The sequence below is a fragment of the Lutra lutra genome, chromosome 17 (genome assembly GCF_902655055.1).
Source record: "Lutra lutra chromosome 17, mLutLut1.2, whole genome shotgun sequence".
Lineage (NCBI taxonomy): Eukaryota > Metazoa > Chordata > Mammalia > Carnivora > Mustelidae > Lutra > Lutra lutra.
The window spans coordinates 55440923-55464746 of record NC_062294.1 but is presented as its reverse complement, the minus strand read 5'-3'; the positions used below and the strand labels follow the sequence as shown (position 1 = coordinate 55464746).

At 44.1% G+C, this 23824-nt stretch overlaps 1 protein-coding gene across 3 annotated transcripts in view; it reads right to left on the bottom strand.

Moving 5' to 3' along the window:
- The window catches only part of LOC125088865 (zinc finger protein 345-like), a 256962-nt gene that overhangs the window by 128667 nt on the left and 104471 nt on the right, over positions 1–23824 (bottom strand). For 2 of the 3 annotated variants that reach the window (XR_007123801.1, XR_007123802.1), the window contains exon 8: positions 11786–11892. The exons of the other annotated variant lie outside the window; for it this stretch is intronic. The gene's annotated coding sequence lies outside the window, so the exon portion shown is untranslated. The remainder of the gene's footprint in view (positions 1–11785; positions 11893–23824) is intronic. 3 annotated transcript variants of the gene reach the window in all.

Here is a 23824-nt window from a genome sequence, read left to right as displayed (position 1 = left end):
GCTCGGCAGGGAGCCTGCTTCTCCCTCTGCCTCTGCCTGCCACTCTGTATGCCTGTGCTTGCTCTCTCTTCCTCTCTCTGATAAATAAATAAAATCTTTAAAAAAAAAAAAAAAGAATTGTAAGAAGGCGTTCTCAGGAAACTATGAGATCAAAATGTCTCCTGGAAAATTACACACATTATGTGAATTGGAATGGCCCACTTTTGGGGTTGGCTGGTGCTCTGAGGGTACCCTAGACCCACCCACTGTCCAAGCCATTTACAGAGTTGTGGTCAGTACAGCCAGACACCCTGACCCATACCCATATATTTGATTCTTGGCTTCAGATAGCCCAAACTCTGCCCCCGCGGGTCCAATTCTGTGATAATAGGAAGAGCCAGAGTAGGATATTTGTTACCCAAGTAAAAGAGCTCAAGGGCTGTAAGAAAGCAAAGCCTGTTTATCAGGGAGACCAACAGACAGGACAATCTGTTCGTGCACCTGCCATATGACCCGAGTGCACCACCAGGGGGCAGCTGATGCCCCACCTTTTGGATAGCCCTCCTCAGCCTCCTCTACAACCACCAAGCCCAGAGGGAATTCCAACCCTGCCCCAATCCTGGAGCCCCAGCCCCCAGCTTGCGAGGGGACATCTATGCTCGTCTCAGGCTCCAGTTCCCCCAATCACAGCTCTCCAGATGCTGCTCCATAAGATGAAAGGGCATCATGTAGACACTGAGAACACCAGCCCCAACAGTCTATTCTCATCTACCAGCCCTGTAGCACATTGACCTTCTAAATTGGAAAAACCATACACCGCCATATTCAGAGAAGTCTCAGGCCATGATTGACCTCCTGGAGTCCCTGTTCCAGACCCACCAACCCACTTGCAATGATTGCCACTCAATTCTCCTGACACTCTTCAACAGAAGAATACCGACAAATCCTCACCAAGACATGTCACTGGCTCCGATGTCAGCTCCCACCTGGAACCCTAAAAGCAGAATCACGGGTGTTAGCAGCAGCACCTGACACTCAGCCCAGCTAGGATTTCCATACGGTCGAGGGACTAGCTGACCTAAGTCGATACTGTACAGCTCTTCTGCATGGACTCAGAACAGGGGTAAAGAAACCAACCAACATGTCAAAAACTATGGCAGTTATCCAGAAATCAGAAGAATCACCAACTGACTTCTGGGAGAGACTATATGAGGCCTTCTGAGTGTACATTCCATTTGATCCAGAGGCCCCAGAGAGCCAGCAAATGGTCAACTCAGTGTTTGTGTGCAATCATACACCAATATTTGCCAGAAACTTGAGGGCTTCGCTGGCATGAATGCTACCCAGCTGACAGAAGTGACAGATAAGGTCTTTGCAAGTTGAGACCATGAGGCCAAATGAGAAGCAGACAAAAGAATGAAAACAAAGGCATCGTTGATGGCTTCAGCACTAGGAAAACTGGACCCAACTGGACAGTCAGCCCCATTGCGAAAGGGGGGACCCAACAGGAAGGCCCCACTCTGATGAGATCAATGTGCCTATTATAAGGAGACTGGCCACTGGAAAAATGAATGCCCCCACCATAAGGAACCAACCGAAGGGCCTGACAAAATTACTTCAGAAAAAAGGAGAACAAAATGGCAGCCTGAGCCTGAAATGCAAGACCTTATCAGTCCGGCTGGGATTGAGTCAAACTAGGGAAGACCAGGCTCCCTTTCATTAGGTACCTGAGAGCTTACGGTCAAAATGAAAGTGGGGGCCCAACCGTTGACTTTCATGGTAGACACAAGTACTGAGCATTAAGTGGTTACCAGACCCATGGCTCAACTCACAGGGCATAAGGCCACAGTTGTCAGGGCAAATGGTTCCCAAACTGCCCGCCAGTTTTGTGGACGCTGAACATGCCAGCTGGGGGCATACACAGTTACCCATGAATTCCTATACCTACCGGAAAGTCCCGTTTCCTTCCAAGGTAGAGACTTACTGACAAAGTTTGAGGCCCAAATCACCTTTATCCAAAGGGGGCCTACAAGCCTCACCTTGGGAAGGCCTAATTCCCTCATCATGGCAGTAACTGTACCCACAGAAAATGAATGGCAATTTTACTGCCAAGAAAAAGGAGACCCCACGAAGCCAACCAGTCTGCTGGAGGAGTTCCCTGATGTCTGGGCTGAAAAAGGACCTCCTGGCCTGACCCTTAACCATAGGCAAAAAATGAGGAGGGATTAAAAGAAGAAGCGGGCTGGTGGAAACTGCCTGACCAGAGACTTTTTGTCCCCAGTACTGTAACAACCCCCCCCTAATAAAGCAACATCATGAACTAACTCACTTGGGAAAAACAGCCCTGGAGAAACTGCTATTTCATCCCCAAACTCCCCACCCTGTGCACGCAAACAAGCACTAGGTGCAGTACATGCACACAGAACAAGGCAAATCAAGGACTTAGACCATGCCCTGGGATTCAAACAATGGGCACCATGCCTTCCGAGGACTTGGAGATAGACTTCACAGAGGTCAAGCCATGCTGAGGATACGGATACCCACTGGTCCTACTTTGCACTTAGTGCAAATTTGACAGATGACAAATTTAACCCACATGCACAGAGAAAGCACGAGAAGTAGTAAAAGCCCTCCTGAGAGATGTCATCCCCAGGTATGGGCTTCCCCTTTCCATCGGCTCAATGGACCAAGTTTCATGGCAGAGATAGCCCAAGGCCTACCCAATATCTTGAAATAAAATGGAAGCTCCATACAGCATACAGACCTCAGAGCTCAGGGAAAGTAGAGCACGTGAACCCTTAAAACAACTTTAACCAAACTCTGTCAGGAAATCCCCTGGGTCGAAATGTTACCACGGGCCCTGTTCAGGGCACACTATACCCCAAGATCCTTTGGCTACTCACCCTTTGAGATTCTCTATGATAGGCCACCCCCCATAACAAGCCGGCTTAGAGATCTCAGACAAATTGGAGACTTAGAAATATCCCTACACCTCTAGGCCCTGGGAAAAACTCTACACCACATCTCCTGAGAAGCTTTAGAAAGGACCACCATCCCCATGAGTAACTGGGCTCATCCCAGTTACTCATGCCAGAGTAGCTGGGGGACATGATATGGGTAAAAGATCAGGAAGAAGGAGCTGCTCCAACCCACTCAGATGGGTCCCCATCTAGTAATACTGACAACTTTCACTGCTGTTAAAGTTGCAGGTATCACTCCCTGGATCCATCATTCCTGAGTAAAGAAGGCAGTGGCCCCCACAGACCCAGATGATTGGCAGACAGCCTGGGACCCAACTGACCCCCTCAAGTTGAAGATCTGTAAGAGGACACAGCAGTCCACAGCCACCAAAGGGGCCTCCAGCCCGACTTGATGCCCCATGGAAATTTGCAGATCCCCCACTTTAGGAATCCACAACCTTTCTCCAGTCACAAACCTGGAGGCCAACTGGTCAGTGCATGGCGGAAGCTTGAGGAACTCAATGGGAAATATTTGGGCATTAAAATCCTGGTGTCACTCAGTGCCATAATAGTGGTACTTGTAACCCTAGTGTTCTCTGTGGGTCTAGCTGAGTCAGCCCCAGGTGACCGGAACTGGACACAAAAAAATCACTCTATCCATACTCTATATAGGTATATTGAGACTATTCAGTGGAATCTACTGCTTTTTAATAACTGCCCCCCCAGTCCCACTTTAAAATGAGTCCCCTAATGCTGGTGCTGTGGCTGTCAATTATTGAGCTAAGCTCGGGCTACCTAGATGATGACATGACTGAGGACAGTCAATGCCACCAGCTGTAGGCCGTAAGGATGCTGGGGGCACCCACCACGTACATGCCAGGATTACCAGCAGCCCTCTTGGTCCAATGGCCTTGATGCATGTGATACAGCACACCCAAAACTCTGTCAACATGAGGGTCTATTCTACGTGTCTGGTAGCCCAATGGATTTATGACCCAACTGCTATGCAGCCCTACACCCCATGGGTAAAGGGTAGACCTACCCTGTCTCCTCCATGGTCTCTCCCCACTCCTATCCAGGGGGTCCCTACCTGAGCTCCTACTCTTGCTCTACCTACAGCCATTCCCAACCCAGGACAGGTAACACCAAGCCCAGGGTCCCCCTGTTCTTGTGCTTTGGTACACTCTAGCATGCCAAGGCCATGTTGTAACCTAAGGGAGGTCATTCTTTGTCACAATAAAGGAAAGAAACTCATGACAGGAAGCATTAAGCCTAGGCTAGCTACATTGGGGCTATAGGGATCCAAGATGCCCTGAGGAAAAGGGTCCAACCTGCTGGGAATCTGACCCTTATCAACCCCTATTAAGGTTTCCTCCCAATGGAGACCTCTCACTTTAGACCCTCAAGCATGTGATGTGATAGAAGAGGTCCACCATTTACTCAACACAACAACCCTCGGTAGGAGTTCTCTCTGCCACCCAATGTCTCCAAACCCACAGTTGCCCTTCATTTGATGGGCACATGTCCACCACATCATGGTGCACTCCAGAACCTGGCACCCTTTTCACATGTGGAAGATATATTCATCAATGTTTACCGGCTAACCAGAGAGGGCCATGTCCATGGATGCTTCCTACTCCACAGGTAGATATAGTCCCCCAAAATCAATCCCTCTCCATTCCCTTGTTGGCATACACATGGTCCAAGAGGGCCCTCCAAATCATCCCACTTTTGGTTGGATTAGGCATAATGATAGCTGTGGGCATAAGGATAGGAAGAATGGCCTCATCCTGTTACTACAAGAAGCGGTCAGAAAATCTTGCAGAAGATATGGAGCAGATAGCTAAGTCTATGATGACCATATAAGATCAGATTTACTCCTTAGAAGCAGGGGTACTACAGAATCGAAGGGGCTTAGACATGCTCACTGCCAAAAAGGGGGGAACTCTGCCTCTTCCCAAATGGGGAATGTTGTTTCTACATGAACCAGTCAGAGTTAGTCAGAGACATGATTCAATGACTACAAGATCAGATTGCACTCAGGAGACAAGGGGCAATTGGTATGATGTCTGGGGCTGGGCTGTGTGGCTCCTTCCCTTAGCCAGTGCTCTCCGCATGCTCCTGTTGGTACCCCTGTTCAGTCCATGTATTATTAATCTTATCACCCTATTCATCAGCTCTCAGTTGGAATCAATTAAATTGCAACTATTGGTAACTCAATACAGGTCTCTAGATCAACAAAAATCCAATGGAAATTATCGATGCCCATTCTAAGTTAAAAAGTCATTGAAAGCGGGGGATGAAGAGGAAAATCAGCCAGAGCAGGTTCACCCAGGGTAGCCCCAGGCCAGCAGACCCGAGTAGATAGAGCAAGAGATAACTAGAAGTCCCACTAAGGAGCAAGAGATAACCAGCTGTTTCTGCTTCTGTAAACAGACTTCCCACCACAAGCCCCCTCCACTGCCATAAGAGCCTAAAGCAACCTCCCACTCCCCCGGTTTAAATGTACCTCCCAGCAGCTAGCATAGCCCTTGGAACCTGACCCCTATACCCCCCATAAAAACTCCGTAATCCTACTACGTAGGCCCAGAGCTTTGAGCACTAGCTTGTCTGGGTCCTCCAGGGTAAAATAAATTCAAGTTCTCCTACTACTCTGAGTGTCTTTTGGTCTCTTGCCAATCTGATTACTTTCTGCGACAATACAGACATATCACAAATATCACCTGCCCAAGACTTTGCACAGTTGGTCTCAACCTACAAATATATATGTAAGCAACATTAAAAGCATTTGTTCTGTTTTAAAGGTATAAAAAAAATATAATTAAACTGTAATGAACAACAGAAAGGTTTAAAAGGACTGTGCATATCAAAAACTTAGCTTTAAGAAAACTGTGAAGGAAAATGTGAAATGACTCCTGAATATGGTGCTTTCATTTTGCAGTGGGAGAACTAAGGCTTCTGGCTGGGAAGATCTCTCTTGGTAAATAACTTAGCATATGATAACAGCAGAGAAATTTCTTTTTGTGTGGTTGGAGTTTGATCATAAACTCATTTTGGTGAGGACTGGTCCTCTACAAGTTATAGTAGGCTACGGAATCTGAGAGGCTTGATGGTTTTTGTTGTTGATGAGTGTGTATGTGTGTGTGTTTAACAGAGACAGAGAGAGACAGAGAGACAGATGGGGGGATTGGGTAGGGGAAGAGGGAGAGAGAAACTTAAGCAGGCTCCATGCGCAGCATGACTCCACCAGGAGTCAATCACAGGACCCTGAAAACACAGCAAGCCACCCAAGTGTCCCTGTTTAAATTGTTCTTTAGCTAGCCATGAGAAACTGTTTCTGATCTAGCTCCCCACTTACAGCCCAATAGGCTGCACGTTACAAAATTAGCTGCAGTTCAGTTATGACTTGACTAAAGGACGATGACTTCGTCTTGTAATACCGCATGGCCACAATGTGCTTTACGGTCAGGAGAAGCACAGATTGCAGGCCCAGATGCATCTGCCTCTTAGAAATTTAAAATTCTTCACAATGCAGCCCATTTAAAGGCTTGATGCATTCTGTAGAGGAGATTCTGAATAAATCCAAAGACAAAGGACATTAGCTCTTCTCAGTAGAACCTGGCAGAGTCACCTTCAGCACCCAGCAGCCATGGCACGGGGATGACATTCACAATACAAATAATTTAGATGCTCCATCGGGGGAAGCATAGAAGACTCATCCACTTAGCACACTGAGTGCTCTGAATTTATGACTCCGGAGAAAACCAGCACAAAATATAATCAACCATCTCCAGTGACACCAGAAGGAGCAAGAGGACTCTAATCAGCACATTCGGTCACAGCCAACTCCCCTGAGGTAGTGCTGAGCATTTCAACCAGTGAGGATGGAAAGTAACCATCACACCATGAAAGAAGTGATAGAGAACCACCTTCCAACAATCTGGTACGACTCATGCTCAATACACCTCAGTGACCTGTTTCCAAGTGTCTAAATGAAATGAAAACGATACTAAGGATGATTTTAATGCTCAACTGGCCTAAATGAGAAACATTGGAAATACATAATTTGTATAATTAGGCACCTACCGTGAGAGAGACAACTATTAATCTAAACAGACTAAGTGGGACACATATTTTGACTGGGATTGAGAAGCATTAAGGAACCACTGACAAGACAGCAACCACGCAGGAAACAACTAAGGAACCTTGAGAGATAGTGACAACAGCAGAGGTCAAAAATCTCAAGTCCTGCAGAAGAACTTCCTACTACTCCACCTTTTCACATACTTTTTTTTTTAAGATTTTATTTATTTATTTGACACAGAGAGAGAGAGAGAGCATAAGGAAGCAGAGCAGCAGGCAGAGGGAGAGAGGGAAGCAGGCTCTCCACTGAGCAGAGAGCCCGATGCGGGACTCGATCCCAGGACCCTGAGATCATGACCTGAGCCAAAGGCAGAGGCTTAACCCACTGAGCCACCCAGGCATCCCTCTTTATATACCTCAAATAGGATGTCAGGAAATGAGGCATTAAAATCAAATCCTCGGTCAGAGAACAGGAATTCTTGTCACCTCAAAGATCCTTCTAGCTAGACTAAGAATCACAATGACATGAGCAGATTAACAGGAAAAAAATCATATTAAATCAGTGTACATATAGGGAATCTGCAGTGACTTGGAAATTCCAAAGACTGTCAAGCAAGATGAAGTACAAATGTCATCCTGAACTAAGACAAACGGGTCAGGGCCTGGATCTTCTGAGGAAAGGAAAACCCCTCACAGGGTGATAAGAAGAGCACATATTTGGTAACAGGATATTTGTCCTACCTTACAGTTGGGTCATGGAGATAAACTTGGTCTCTGTGACTAATCCTTGTTCTGAGAAAGAGCCCCAATTTGGATTCCATTGTGTGGTTAAGGGAGCAGGGAAAGGCTTTCTTGAGGCTGCAGGTTCTCAAGTACCTTGAACTCAAGTTACCTCCAGGACAAAGGGGCACATTCAGGCACTGGGGGGATGGACCGGCTGTCTAGAAGCCCTTCAGTTCCCTATCTGAAACTTCCTTATGAGTTTCATACATTAAAATTTCACCTGATAAATTGTTTCCTGTCACTGATCCAGCATTTTAGGCCTGACAATAAATAGGTCAGTAGAGTCAAAGTCATTTCAGGAGGCAGTGATGCAGGTGTATTTTCAAAGTTAGCCCTGTGGCACAAGTAATGTAATTAATGAAGTATTTACACTTAATGATTAGAGCAAGTGTTAAGCCAGTTTCTGTCTTCTAAGGGTAGCAGTTGACCAGACATCTGGTGAGATGTCAGACTTGAAGTATCTTGAGATAGAGGACAGGTAGTGACCATCAGACGGATCTTCCTGGTTTATAGTGTAAATGCATCTGGCAATATTTGCAGTGGCCCATGGAGCCACAGCCCTAAGATTGTCTCTACATGAATATAAGGGTGATTTTGTTCCATCAAGTCATTTATATTAAGTTTCCAGAGCTTCAGGGAAAAGGACAGTTTTAGTTCTCACATAATTCCATATCAGAATGGTAGGAGAAAAATAAAAATATTAGCTAATGATTTGTAGCCAGACATTGGAGAACCCTAGGAGAAATCAAGATCTAGTCCATTGTATGTGAAAACTATTAAAACATTTTATCCACAGGGGCACCTGGGTGGCTCAGTGGGTTGAAGCCTCTGCCTTCGGCTCAAGTCATGATCCCAGGGTCCTGGGATTGAGCCCTGCATCGGGCTCTCTGCTCAGCGAGGAGCCTGCTTCCTCCTCTCTCTCTGCCTGCCTCTCTGCCTACTTGTGATCTCTGTCAAATAAATAAATAAAATCTTAAAAAATATATTTTATCAACTAAGATGTGTTATTAAAACACATTTTTCTCTGGGCGCCTGGGTGGCTCAGGGGGTTAAAGCCTCTGCCTTCGGCTCAGGTCCTGGTCTCAGGGTCCTGGGATCAAGCCCCACATCGGGCTCTCTGCCCAGCAGGGAGCCTGCTTCCCCCTCCTCTCTCTCTGCCTGTGTCTCTGCCTACTTGTGATCTCTGTCTGTCAAATAAAATCGTAAAAAACCCACATTTTTCTCTATAATCACCTGCATTTTTACCAGACATAGAAAAAAACACCAATTTCATCACAAAATAACTCTAGTTCAAGAAAGAAAACTCGGCCTGATTATTTACATAATTCCACCAAGAACAGAGATTTGATTTACAGACTCTTTAAAAGCAGCTTTGCTGACTGCTTCATACTGAGTTTCTAGACTGAACTTTTAATAGCCTCTCCAGGCCAGAGGGAAGCCAAATACTTGCCACCAGACATTGCCTGTGATTCCTATAGAGGTGGGTGAGCTCCTCTCTTCTTGAGGTCGCCCAAATATCCCTAGGTTCCTGGACCTGTTAGGAAACGATCTTTTTTTTTTTTTTTTAAGATTTTATTTATTTATTTGATGGAGAGAGAGATCACAAGTAGGCAGAGAGGCAGACAGAGAGAGGGGGAGGCAGGCTCCCTGCTGAGCAGAGAGCCTGACCTGGGGCTCGATCCCAGGACCCTGAGACCATGACCTGAAGGCAGAGGCTTGACCCACTGAGCCACCCAGGCACCCCAGAAAATGCTCTTCTTTACTGACATATTATGGCTGCTGGGAACTCTGTAAACAAGGTATCAGGCTGCTATTTCCAAGGGGCCGTTAACGGCTCCATAAAGTCAATCTTAGTCCCTTAGAGCCGTCCCTCATATGTGGATCTATGCAGCTCGTTCTCCGCTATGACCTTCCAGTCCAAGCTTTTGTTATATAACCAGTGTTTGTCATCATGTCTTGTCATAAGCAGAAGTTTCCTACTGAAATTATGCAAATACATGGGTTGGCAAAAAAAAAAAATATATATATATACACACACACACACACACACACATATATATATATATATATATATATATATATATATATATGAATGGTCACTGAGAGTTTCTGAATTTGGGAGGAATCGGAAAAGATAAAGATTCTAGTTTCTTTCTAGAGGAGTATTTTTGAGCCATGCTACAAGTCGGTCAACCTAACACAAAAAGTTTTCTCAATCTGTAAAAACAAAACATTTTTCAAGGTTTTTGTATATATTCCAGTTAGTTAACATGGAAGGTAGCATTTGATTCGGCAGTACCACAGCGGTTGTACACTTCCATACAATGCCCCGTGCGCATCACAAGTGCCCCCCATAAACCGCATCGCCCACTTAATGAGCACACCTACCCAACTCCTCTCTGGCAACATCAGGTTATGATCTATAGTCAAGATTCTTTTCTTGGTTTGCCTCTCCCATTCTTTTGTCTTTCCCACTGCACACTTGTTTTTGTTTTGTTTTGTTTTTAATTCCACATAGGAGTGAAATCATATGGTATTTGTCTTTCTCAGACTTATTTCATTAGCATAATACTCTCCAGCTCCATTCGTGTTGCTGCAAGTGGCCAGATTTCATTCCTTTTTAGGGTGATTTAAATATTCCAAACTATATATATTCTATCATCTATCTATCTATCATCGATCTCCGATTTATATCTCTATGTATATACCCAGTCTTTATTCATTCAGGATTCAATGAACACTTGGGTCTGTTTGGGGGCAGAAGAGCCCATGGCCTCTCCCTGTTGAACAGCTCCTCCAACATCATGGAAAGGACAAAGCCAGAGCAGGGGATATACTCATCAAGGTGCTGACTAAAGGGAGGAAGGTCCCACACAGCAGGGCAGCAGCTTCCCTGAAAGGTCCCCCATCTGCAGTGGATCTGACCTATGCTGGCGTTATATAACTGGGATAGCAGTGCTCAGGAGCAACCACAGCACACGCCTTGCTGACCCCGCCTATTCCACTGTCCAGAAGGTTACTTCATGTCCAACATCTACTCTGCCATGTGCTATAAAGCTATACCCGAATGATGACGTCATCCAATATGCGTCCTCTATTCACTGCCACTGATCTAGGCCTGGGCCATCACAGTCATCATTGTCATCCAATAGCATCCGGTCCTCAGTAACATAGGAATTTGATCAAATCATGAAGATTAAGTAGGACTTCACTACTCCTCAGAAACCCACCACATCTGCCAATTCCCTTTCCCCATAACCTGCACTCAACAGATGACCCCAGCAAGAGCTGCTTGTGCCTTTGCAGTGACTGAAGGGAGCCCCTCCAGGTCCCTCCCCGCACGGGAAAAAGTTCTTCACATTTTCTTTTAATAAGACTGGACTCTCTCTCCAAGGTTAGTGCCTTCATTTTGTTTTACTTATATTTACATCCCACATCCCCGTGCTAAATGTCTGAATTAACACCCATTGCTGGTCCATCTCTCTAATCTCAATTAAGTGTTTAGTGAGGACACTCTTCCCACAACTCAGGCCAACAAGAACGGTTGTGGTGCCTACGTAGCCGGCAACAAAATGCGGAAAAATACAACTGGGGCTCTGGAGACAACTAGGAAATAAAACAAGTAGGAGCCATTTTTTTTCTATCCAGGGAGTCTGGTGTCCAACTCAGGACAGTTGTCCTCCTCCACATGCTAATTCTTCATCTTCTGTATTTTTTTTTTAATTTAAATTTTAATTGGCCAACATATACTACATCATGAGTTTCAGACATAGTGTTCAAGAATTTATCAGTTAAGTAGAACACCCAATGCTCATCATGTCAATCTTCTCCTTCTCTCCCCTGGGCTACAATATCACTCCTATTGGGATAGGTTTCTCCTACTTAGGAGGTACCTGTTACACACCCAGCACTGTTAGATGTGCATGTTTACTTCAGAAACACACCCAGCACCACCCCCACATGCAAAACGAGGCACATACCTCTATCTGGGGCTGTGGTGCTTTAGAATCCCAGGAAGGAGTCCACATTAGGCTGTTCAGACCAAAACAGGCCTAGGTAAGCTCTGTGGGAGTCTTCTCCAAGGACCCTGGGAGGGGAAAGAATTGGGAAAAAGGAGAGATGGTGGCTCAGAAGGGTTCGCTGCGGCTGTCATATCAGCAGCTACATTAACTTGCGACTCTGCATCGTGTTGTTTAGAGAACGCACTAGTGACAGGGACTGGAGCCCGTTCAGGGTCCCTGCAGAACGACTGGGCACTCAAAGTGGATGCTCAAGTAGCAGTATCATGGAGCACGTGAGCTAAAACACCAACAGTACCTCCACATGATCGGCAACATAGCCATCATAATACTGCAGCGTTCACAACGAGAAGAGGATACAATACTAGGGGACAAAATAATCACACGTCATTTAAACCTTCAGAACACTGAGAAAGTGGGTTCTGGGAATATAATCCCACTCCATTACCAAATAGGGGATAGATACCATCAGTTCCCTACAACCTTCAGTAAAATGAGATGCGTTCACCTTGGTGCTGGGATAATATGTCATTCATTACATATCCATGTTAACACTTTAAAAACCATTATGTTTTACTAATTAAAATACATTAAGTTCACACATTATGTTATGCATTTCAAATCCACTCTATTGACATCAAAATACAGAATAGAAGTGGTTAAAAGCATTTAAGGGCTATTAGAATGATGTGAGTAGTAATTTCCATAAATTTCAGGACTGAGGTCTTTAAAAAAAATTTTTTTAAATGTGATTTTTTAAAAGATTTTATTTATTTATTTGACAGACAGAGATCACAAGTAGGCAGAGAGGCAGGCAGAGAGAGAGAGGGAAGCAGGCTCCCTGCTGAGCAGAGAGCCCGATGTGGGACTTAAACCCAGGACCCTGTGATCACCACTCAAGTAGAAGACAAAGGCTTTAACCCACTGAGCCACCCAGGTGCCGCTCCCTGCCCCCCAGGACTTGTTAATTCCATAACTGGAAGGCTGTATTTCCCATTCCCATTTCCTCAATTTTGCCCATCATCTTTCTCCATTCCACTCTGGTAACCAGCAGGTTATTCATGGTCTTTATGGGTCTCTTTCTGCTTTTTTTATTGTTTCTTGACATTTGTGACAGTGTGGATAGACCCAGAAGGTATTATGCTATTTGAAATAAGTCAAAAAAAGGACAAATACCATATGAATTCACATATATATAAAGTCAAATCTAAAAACAAGTGAATAAGAGTAGAAACAGACCCATAAATATCTATTTTGTTTTGAATAAAGTCTATGGACAATCTCAAGGACTATAAAAATTCCAAGATTACAGACATTTTATAATGTAGCAAGCTGGCCGCTCACAATTTTCCAAACCCAGCAGAAGACAGGAGGCTCCTTAAGCAATTAAAAATATAACTACCCTATGACCCTGCAATTGCACTACTGGGTATTTACCCCAGAGATGCAGATGTAGTGAAAAGAAGGGCCATCTGTACCCCAATGTTCATAGCGGCAATGGCCACAGTCGCCAAACTGTGGAGACAACCAAGATGCCCTTCAACGGACAAATGGATAAGGAAGATGTGGTACATATACACTATGGAGTCCTATGTCTTCATCAGAAAGGATGAACACCCAACTTTTGTATCAACATGGACGGGACTGGAAGAGATTATGCTGAGTGAAATAAGTCCAGCAGGGGCACCTGGGTGGCTCAGTGGGTTAAGCCTCTGCCTTCAGCTCAGGTCATGGTCTCAGGGTCCTGGGATCAAGCCCCTTATCGGGCTCTCTGCTCAGCAGGGAGCCTGCTTCCCTTCCTCTCTCTCTCTGCCTGCCTCTCTGCCTACTTGTGATCTCTGTTTGTCAAATAAATAAATAAAATCTTAAAAAAAAAAAAAGAAAGAAAGAAGTCCAGCAGAGAGAGTCAATTATCATATGGTTTCACTTACTTGTGGAGCATAAGGAATAACATGGAGGATATTGGGAGATGGAGAGGAGAAGGGAGTTGGGGGAAATTGGAGTGGGAGATGAGCCATGAGACATTGTGGACTCAGAAACAAACAGAGGGTTTTGGCGGGGGTTCGGGGAGGAGGGATGGGTGAGCCTGGTGGTGGGTATTAAGGAGGGCACATATTACATAGAGCACTGGGTGTGGTGCATAAACAATGAATCTCGGAACACTAAAAATAAAAAAATAAATAAATAAATAGGGGCGCCTGGGTGGCTCCATGGGTTAAAGCCTCTGCCTTCGGATCAGGTCATGATCCCGGGGACCTGGGATGGAGCCCTGAATCAGGCTCTCTGCTCAGCAAGGAACCTGCTTCTCTCTCTCTCTCTCTGCCTGACTCTCTGCTTACTTGTGATCTCTGTTTGTCAAATAAATAAATAAAATCTTTTAGAAATAGATAAAAAAAAAAAAAAAAAGGAAGCTCCTAGCAAAGTACAAAGTATGTTATGGCTCATGACACAGCAAAAACCATTAACTTCTTCATCACACTAATTTCACTTGTCAGCTCCCCCACCTACAACTGATCCAGGGACATGCTGCACATGCAGTGGTTTTCTGTCACATCTGTAGACATGAGCATAGGAAACCCCAAGAGCTTAAAGGTATATCCTGTGTATCTCCCCAATCCACTGCCATGGAAAGAGGCATCCATTGGCTTTCCTGAAATATATTGGGAGTGGAACTCTTTCAGAAAGCCTACTGGGGAAGTTATTTTTTAATTTTAATTTTAATTTTTATTTAGAGATTTATTTATATTTGAGAGAGAGGAGGGGAGGGCAGGGGAAAGGGGGAAAGAACCTCAGTTCCGCCTCTGAGTGCAGAGCCAGAAATGTGGCTCCATTCTAGGACCCTAGAGGACAACCAGATCAGAAATCGAGAGTCCAAAACTTAATCGACTGAGCCACCCAGATGCCTCTCTATCATATTTTTTTTATAATATTTTACTTATTTATTTGATAGACAGCGAGAGAGGAACAAAAGCTGGGGGAGTGGGAGAGGGAGAAGCAGGCCTCCCACTGAGCAGGGAGCCCGACGTGGGGCTCCATCCCAGGACCCTGGGATCATGACCTGAGCTGAAGGCAGATGCTTAATGACTAAGCCATGCCAGCGTCCCCTATCATATTTTTTTAAGATTTTATTTATTTGACAGAGATCACAAGTAGGCAGAGCGGCAGGCAGAGAGAGAGAGGAGGAGGAAGCAGGCTCCCTGCCGAGGAGAGAGCCCGATGTGGGGCTCAATCCCAGGACCCTGGGATCTTGACCTGAGCTGAAGGCAGAGGCTTTAACCCACTGAGCCACCCAGGTGCCCCCCATCATATTTTAAGTAGAACATCTTTTTCACATTCTCAAGAACAAGACTCACACTTACACCTATTTGCAGTCCGAAAACGTTGCCAGTTCTTCTGGACCTCATATCCATCATGGGTATTTGTGTGTTTTTTTACTTCTGGGCTAGAGAGAGCTGGTAAAGTATCCAGGTGGGACCTAGATGATGTTTTCCTTCACCGAGATCCCAGGAACAGACCTCGGCCGCAATAGGAAACCTGGACTCACCACCTTCCCCTGAGGATCTGTCACCGAGGAGTATTTTCAACACTCACAGGACTTTAATTCAGTGACAAACTAATGGCCCTACTGGAAGCCTGGTTGGAGACATGGGAGAGAAGGATCTGGGATATAGGCGAGAAGTGTTCTAAAGACCTAGCCCTGAGTGTAATTTCTGGAAAGGTTTTATAAATAGGTGAAAACATGACGCAGAAACTTAAAAACTAGAGGAATCAACATTTGTAACTTCTTCTTTTTTTTATTTTTTAAAGATTCATTCATGGGATGCCTGGGTGGCTCAGTTGGTTGGACGACTGCCTTCGGCTCGGGTCGTGATCCCGGAGTCCCGGGATCGAGTCCCGCATCGGGCTCCCAGCTCCATGGGGAGTCTGCTTCTCCCTCTGACCTTCTCCTCGCTCATGCTCTCTCTCACTGTCTCTCTCTCAAATAAATAAATAAAATCTTTCAAAAAAAATTCATTTATTTGACAGAGAGAGGGAACACAAGCTGGGAGAGTGAGAGAGGGAGAAGCAGGCATCCCACTGAGGAGGCAGCCCGACACGTGAATCGATCCCAGGACCCTGGGATCAGGGCCTGAGCAGAAGGCAGCTGCCTAACAACTGAGCCACCCAGGCGCCCAACATTTGCAATTTCTTTTTTTAAGTCTTTTTTTTTAAGTTTTTTTTTATTTATTTGACAGAAATCACAAGTAGGCAGAAAGGCAGGCTGAGAGAGAGGAGAAAGCAGGCTCCCCACCAAGCAGAGAGCCCAATGTGGGACCCGATCCCAGGACCCTGAGATCATGAACTGAGCCCAAGGCAGAGGCTTAACCCACTGAGCCATCCAGGCACCCACATTTGCAATTTCTAATGCAAGGAATTTCAGGAGAAAAACATGACATGATCTCTGACTTGGGACACAAGACTTACCCAAGAACTGGCCATTTCTTCTTTCCCCTCATCCTCTAGATTTCTTTCTCACAAGGTATTTGTGGAGAAATCACAGGAATATCATGAAAAAAAAAATGCCCTTAACGATACCAACAGAGCCTCTTCACGTATAAACTGCTCACCTGAAGACCGGACCATGAAATGCAGAGAAGTCCTAGCTTCCTCGTCCATTTTGTCAGTAGCTCCTACTTGAAGACCAATCCCTGACTTTTCCTTCCCTGCTCTCAGGGAGCCTCCCCTTACCACAGATGCCCACAAATTCAGCTACAGCATAGGAACTAACTGTGTGCTGCATGGACATGACCCACCCCGACTCTTGTAGGAGAGTCCCTCTGAGTCCCTCAAGTCCCTCCTTGAGCCAAAGCCTGCTCTCAACACTCAAAAAATAACAGGAAGTCCTCGTGCTTAACTCAGGATCACCTGGCCTCGTTGAGTATCACCTGGAGCCCGGAATTAACACAACACTGTTGTTTTCGCCCAAACCAATTGATAGAAGAGGAGAGGGAGGGCTCAGGTGATAATCATCGTTCAAACTCCACACCTGAGCCTATGGGGAAGCGTTTGGAGAGGTGACCAGGCACAGAACAGGAACCAAGTCGATGATTGTGAGCCCATTTAGATCCATGCCTTCCCCACTGATCAGATATTTTAGGGTGACAAAATGCTCCTCTTTGGTAGATAAATACTTATTTTCGTAAGTACCACACAGTTTTGTAAAGTGAATCTACTTTTTACCCTCTCATCAGCAATATGAGAATTCTTTTTTTTTTTTTTTTAATTTGACAGAGAGAGATCACAAGTAGGCAGAGAGGCAGGCAGAGAGAGAGGAGAAAGCAGGCTCCCCGCAGAGCAGAGAGCCCGACGGGGGGCTCGATCCCAGGACCCTGGGATCATGACCTGAGCCGAAGGCAGAGGCTTCAACCCACTGAGCCACCCAGGCGCCCCAGCAATATGAGAATTCTAATTCATCCACATTCTCACTGAAATTTGGTGTTTTATCTTTTTTCTTTATTTTACCCATTCTAGAAAATGTGGACTGGCTTCTCACTGTAAAATATGAAGTTGTCTTCCTACGTTTGTCCTGGTGACTGAACCAGAACCACTTCAAAGCATCAAGTTGAACAAAAACCAAAATGGCAGGGTGCCTGGGTGGCTCAGTTGGTTAAAGCCTCTGCCTTCGGCTCAGGTCATGATCCCAGAGTCCTGGGATCGAGCCCCACATCGGTCTACCAGCTCCATGGGGAGTCTGCTTCTCCCTCTGACCTTCTCCCCTTTCATGCTGTCTCTCTCTCAAATAAATACATAAAATCTTAAAGACCTGAATGGCTTGGATTAGCCATTCTCAATTAAAAAAACAAAAATGGCTGCATTCCTGCTTCAGCAAGACTCCATTTCAAACTAAATAAACTGTTTTCTCTCTTCTATAAACCTCCCTTCCTACCTTGTGAGCCTATTGTTTCAGGAATCTGATTCCACCCTGACAACATGATGAACAGGGCTGACAGCACAGACACACGATTTCCTCTGGAAATCGGCCATAATCCCATATTTCCCTACAAATCCCCAGCCCCTTTCTCTGGGTGGGCTGCAGGTTTGAAGGCCCTGACCTGCTGAGACCTCCTTGGCTGGCAAAGCAATGAAGCTACTGTTCCTCTTTATCCACAACTCTGTGTCCATGTTGTATTTTGGGTCTGAAGCACAGAGGTCAGTTTTTTTTTTTTTCATCCAATAAATGAACATATAGTGTATTACTAGCTTCGGTGGTAGAGTTTAGTGATTCATCAGTTACATACAACACCAAGTGCTGGTTACATCAGGTGCCTTTTTTTTTTTTAAGGTTTTATTTATTTATTTGACAGACAGAGATCACAATTAGGCAGAGAGGCAGGCAGAGAGAGGAGCGGATGAAGGCTCCCCACCGAGCAGAGAGCCTGATGCGGGGCTCGATCCCAGGACCCTGGCATCATGACCTGAGCCGAAGGCAGAGGCTTTAACCCAGTGAGCCACCAAGGCGCCCCCACATCATGTGCCCTTCTTATTGCCCATCACCCAATTAGCCCATCATCCTCCACCCACCTCCCTTCCAGCAACCCTCAATTTGTTTCCTAGAGTTATGAGTCTCTTATGGTTTGTCTCACCTCTCTGATTTTCTCTTACTTTATTTTTCCCTCCCCTTCCCTATGATCCTGTTTTGTTTCTTAAATTCCATATTTCAGTGAAATCATAGGATAATTATCTTTCTCTGATGGACTTATTTTGCTTAGCATAATATCCTGTAGTTCCATCCACATCATTACAAATGGCAAGATTTCATTTTTGATGGATGAGTAATATTCCATTTTATATATATACCATGTCTGCTTTATCCATCCATCTGTTACTGGAAATCTGGGCTCTTTCCATATTTTGGCTATTGGGGACATTACTCCTGGAAACACTGCGGCGCAGGAGCCCCTTTGGTTCATTATGATTGCATTCTTTGGATAAATACAGTGTAGTGCAATTGCTGGGGCATTGGGTAGCTCTATTTTTACTTTTTGAGTATCCTCCATACAGTTTTCTACAGTGCCTGCTGCACCAGTTTGCATTCCCACCAACCAGGGTAAGGGGGTCCCGTATCTCCTCATCCTTGCCAACATCTGTTGTTTCCTGACTTGTTAGTTTAATACATTCTGACTGGTGTGAGGTGGTATCTCACTGTGGTTTTGATTTGTACTTCCCTGATGCTGGGTAATGTTGAGCACTTTTTCATTTTTCTGTGGGCCATTTGTATGTCTTCTTTGGAGAAAGAGCTCTCTGTGTCTTTTGTCCTTTTCTTGATTGGATTATGTTCTTTGGGTGTTGACTTTGATAAGTAGAGATTTTGCATACTAGTCCTTTATCTGATAAGACATTTTGCAAATATCTTCTCCCAGTCCCTCGGCTGTCTTTTGGTTTTGTTGACTGTAAAGCTTTTTACCTTGATGAAGTCCCAATAGTTCATATTTACCTTTGTTTCCCTTGCCTTGGAGTTGTGTCTAGACAGAAGTTGCTCTGGCTGAGGTCACAGACGTTATTGCCTGTGTTCTCCGCTAGGATTTTGATGAATTCCTATCTCACATTTAGGTCTTTCATTCATTTTGAGTTTATTTCTGTGTATGGCCTAAGAAAATGGTCTAGTTTCATTCTTCTGCATGGGGCTATCCAATTTTCCAACACCATTTCTGTAGAGACTGTCTTCCATTGGATATTCTTTTCTGCTTTATCGAAGATTAGTTGACCATAGAGTTGAGGGTTCATTTCTGGGTTCTCTATTCTGTTCCATTGATCTGCATGTCTGTTTTTCTGCCAATACAATGCTGTCTTGGTGATTACAGCTTTGTAATAGAGCTTGAAGGTCGGAACTGTGATGCCACCAAGTTTGGTTTTCTTTTTCAACATTCCTTTGGCTATTTGGGGTCTTTTCTGGCTCCATACAGATTTTGGCATTATTTGTTCCAGCTCTGAGAAAAAGTTGATGGTATTTTCATAGGGATTGGATTGAATATGTAGATTGCTCTAGGTAGCATAGACATTATAACAATATTTGTTCTTCCAATCCATGGGCATGGGCAATTTTTCCATTTCTTCATGGCTTTCTCAATTTCTTTCATAAGTGTTCTATAGTTTTCTCAGTACAGGCCCTTCACCTCTTTGGTTAGGTTTATTTCTAGGTATCCTAAGGTTTTTGGCATAGATTCCTTAATTTCTCTTTCTTCTGTCTCATTGTTAGTGTATGGAAATGCAACTAATTTCTGCAACGATTTTATATCCTGCCACTTTCTTTACTTCCTGATTCAACTCTAGCAATTTTTGGGTGGAGTCTTTTGGGTTTTCTTTTCTTTAAAGATTTAATTTACTTATCTGACAGAGATAGCGAGAGCAGGAACACAAGCAGGGGGAGTGGGAGAGGGAGAACAAGGCTTCCCACTTAGCAGAGAGCCCCATGCAGGGCTTGATCCCAGGACCCCAGGATCATGACCCAAGCTGAAGGTAGACATTTAATGACTGAGCCACCCAGGAGCCCCTCTTTTGGGCTTTCTACATAGAATATTATGTCATCGGCAAAGAGTGAGAGTTTGATATCTTCTTTGCCAATTTAGATGCCTTTTTCTTTTCTTTTTGTGGTCTGATTGCTGAGGCTGGGACTTCTAATACATGTTGTTGAATAGCAGTGGTGATAGTGGACATCCCTGCTGTGTTCCTGACCTTGGGAGGAAAGCTCTGTTTTTCATCATTGAGCATGATATTTGCTGTGGGATTTTCATATGTGGCTTTTATGATATTGAGGTACTTTCCCTCTATCCCCACACTGCAAAGTGTTTATCAAGAAAGGATCCTATATTTTGTCAAATGCTTTTTCTGCATCAATTAAGAAGATCATATGGTTCTTATCCTTTCTTTTATTAATGTGGTATATCACACTGATGGGATATTGAACCATCTTTGCAGCCCAGGAATTAATCCCACTTGGTGATGGTAAATAAAACTTTTAATGTATTGTTGGATCGTAGTGGGTAGTGTATTGGTGAGAATTTTTGCATTCATGTTCATCAGGGATATTGATCTGGAATTCTCATTTTTCATGGGGTCTTTGTCTGACTTGGGGATTAAGGTAATATTGCTGGCTTCATAGAATGAGTTTGTAAGTTTTCCATTCATTGCTATTTTTTGAAACAGGTTCAGAAGAAAACAAATTAATTCTTCTTGAAATGTTTGGTAAAATTCCACTGGGAGGTCCTCTAGTCCTGGATTCCTGCTTGTTGGGAGATTTTAGATTACTGCTTCAATTTCTTTGCCAGTTATGGTGTTCTGCTTCTTCCTGTTCAGTTTTTTTATTTTATTTTTTTTTAAAGATTTTATTTATTTATTTGACAGAGAGAAATCACAAGTAAGCAGAGAGGCAGGCAGAGAGAGAGGAGGAAGCAGGCTCCCTGCTGAGCAGAAAGCCCGATGTGGGGCTCGAACCCAGGACCTGGGATCATGACCTGAGCCGAAGGCAGCGGCTTAACCCACTGAGCCACCCAGGCGCCCCACCTGTTCAGTTTTTTTAAAAGATTTTATTTATTTATTTCACAGATCACAAGTAGGCAAAGAGACAGGCAGAGAGAGAGGAGGAAGCAGGCTCCCCGCTGAGCAGATATCCAGACCTGGGGACCCTGGGATCATGACCTGAGCCGAAGGAAGAGGCTTTAACCCACCCAGGCGCCCTTCCTGTTCAGTTTTGATAGGTTATGTGATTCTAGAATGCACACATTTCTTCCAGATTGCCTAATTTGTTGACATATATTGCTCATAATATGTTCTTATATTTGTTCAGTTTTGGCTGTGATCTCTCCTCTTTCATTTATGATTTTATTTGGGTCCTTTATCTTTTATTTTTGCTCTTCAATTTACTTTTTGAAAAGTCTGGCCTGGAGTTATAGACCTTAGTAAATCTTTCAAAGAAACAACTCGTATTTTCATTAAGCTGTTCTACTCTTCTTTTGCTTTCTATTTCATTGATTTCTGCTCTAATCTTTATTATTTCTCTTCTCCTGCTGGATTTGAGCTTTATTTGCTGTTCTTTCGCCAGCTCCTTAGGTGTAAGATTAGGCTGTGTGTTTGAGACTTGTCTTGTTTCTTGGGAATGTCTTGCATTACTATTTCCCTCTTAAGATTGCGTTTGCTACAACCCGAAGGTTCTGAATTGTTTTTTGTGTTTTTGTTTTTTAATTTTCATTTGTGTCATGATTTTTAAAAAAGTATTTCTTTAATTTCCTGGCTAACCTATTCATTCTTTAGTAGGATACTCTTTAACCTCCAAGTCTTTGTGTTCCTTCTAAAGTTTCTCTTGTGATTGAGTTCAAGTTTTAAAGCCTCCGAAAATATGCCTGGAATAATTCCAGTATTTTGGTACCAGGTGAGACTGATTTTGACACAGTATGTGATTTATACTGCAGACTGTTCCATGCAAACACAAGAATGTTTATTCTGTTGCTTTAGGATGAAATGTTCTGAATATATCTGTGAAGTCCATCTGGTCCAGTGTGTTATTTAAAGCCCTCATTTCCTTGTTGATCTTATGCTTAGATGATCTGTCCATTTCTGTGAGTGCAGTGTTGAAGTCCACTACATTTATTTATTTATTTATTATCCACGTGTTTCTTTTATTTTGTTATTAATTGGTTCATACAATTGGCTGCTTCCAAGTTAGGGACATAAATATTTACAGTTGTTGGGTCTTCTTATTGGATAGACCCTTTTATTATGATATAGTGTCCTACTTCACCTCTTACTAGTCTTTGGTTTAAATCTAGTTTGATATAAGGATTGCTACTCCAGCTTTCTTTCAATGTCCCTTAGAATGATAAATGGTTCTCCACCCTTCCACTTTCAATCTGGAGGTGTGTTTGGCTCTCATATGAGTCTCTTCTAAGCAGCATATTGATGGGTCTTGTTTTGTTTTGAATTGAATTGACTACCCTGTGTCTTCTAATTGGAAATTTTTAGTCCCTTTACACTCAGAGTGATTATTGAAAAATAGGAATTTAGCACCATCATATTACCTATACAGTCACTCTTTTGTAAAATGTCTCTGTTTCTTTTGAGTGTTTCTTCTTTTGGACTCTCTCTTTGCTCAGAGGATCCCCTTAATATTTCTTGCAGGCCTGGAGGGTGCCTGGGTGGCTCAGTGGGTTAAAGCCTCTGCCTTCGGCTCAGGTCATGATCCCAGGGTCCTGGGATCGAGGCCCACATCAGGCTCACTGCTCAGCAGGGAGTCTACTTCCTCCTCTCTCTCTCTGCCTCCTTCCCTGTGATCTCTGTCTGTCAAATAAATAAATAAAATCTTTAAAAAAAAAGTCTCAGGATGCTCTTTCCAAGGGGCCGTCATTTGTTTCATAAACTGAATCTTAATCCCTTATAGTTCTTGAGTCATGTCTGAGTCTATGCAGCTCTTTCCAGCTAGGACATCCTACGGAAAGCTTTGGTGATATAACCAGGATTTGTTAAATGGTTTGTTTTAGTATTTTATTTGTTTGGGAAAGAGAGAAAGAGTGAGCATCAGCAGGGGAAGGGGCAATTCCCCGGTAAGTAGGGAGATGGACACTGGGCTGAATCGCAGGATGCTGGGATCATGACCTGAACCGAAGGCAGATGCCTAACCCACTGGGCCACTAGGAACTCCTAAAAGCAGCATTGGTCAGTGTGTCTTGTCATAAGCAGAACAATTGCTTATTGAAATTATGCAAATATATACATGTTGGCTGAAAAATATAAGAATAGTCGGGCACCTGGCTGGCTCAGTGGGTTAGGGCCTCTGCCTTCCACTCAGGTCATGATCTCAGGGTCCTGGAATGGAGCCCTACATCGGGCTCTCTGCCCTGCAGAGAGCCTGCTTCCTCCTCTCTCTCTGCCTGCCTCCCTGCCTACTTGTGATCTCTGTCCATCAAATAAATAAATTAAATCTTTAAAAAATATATATAAATATATAAATATAAATATATATAAATAAGA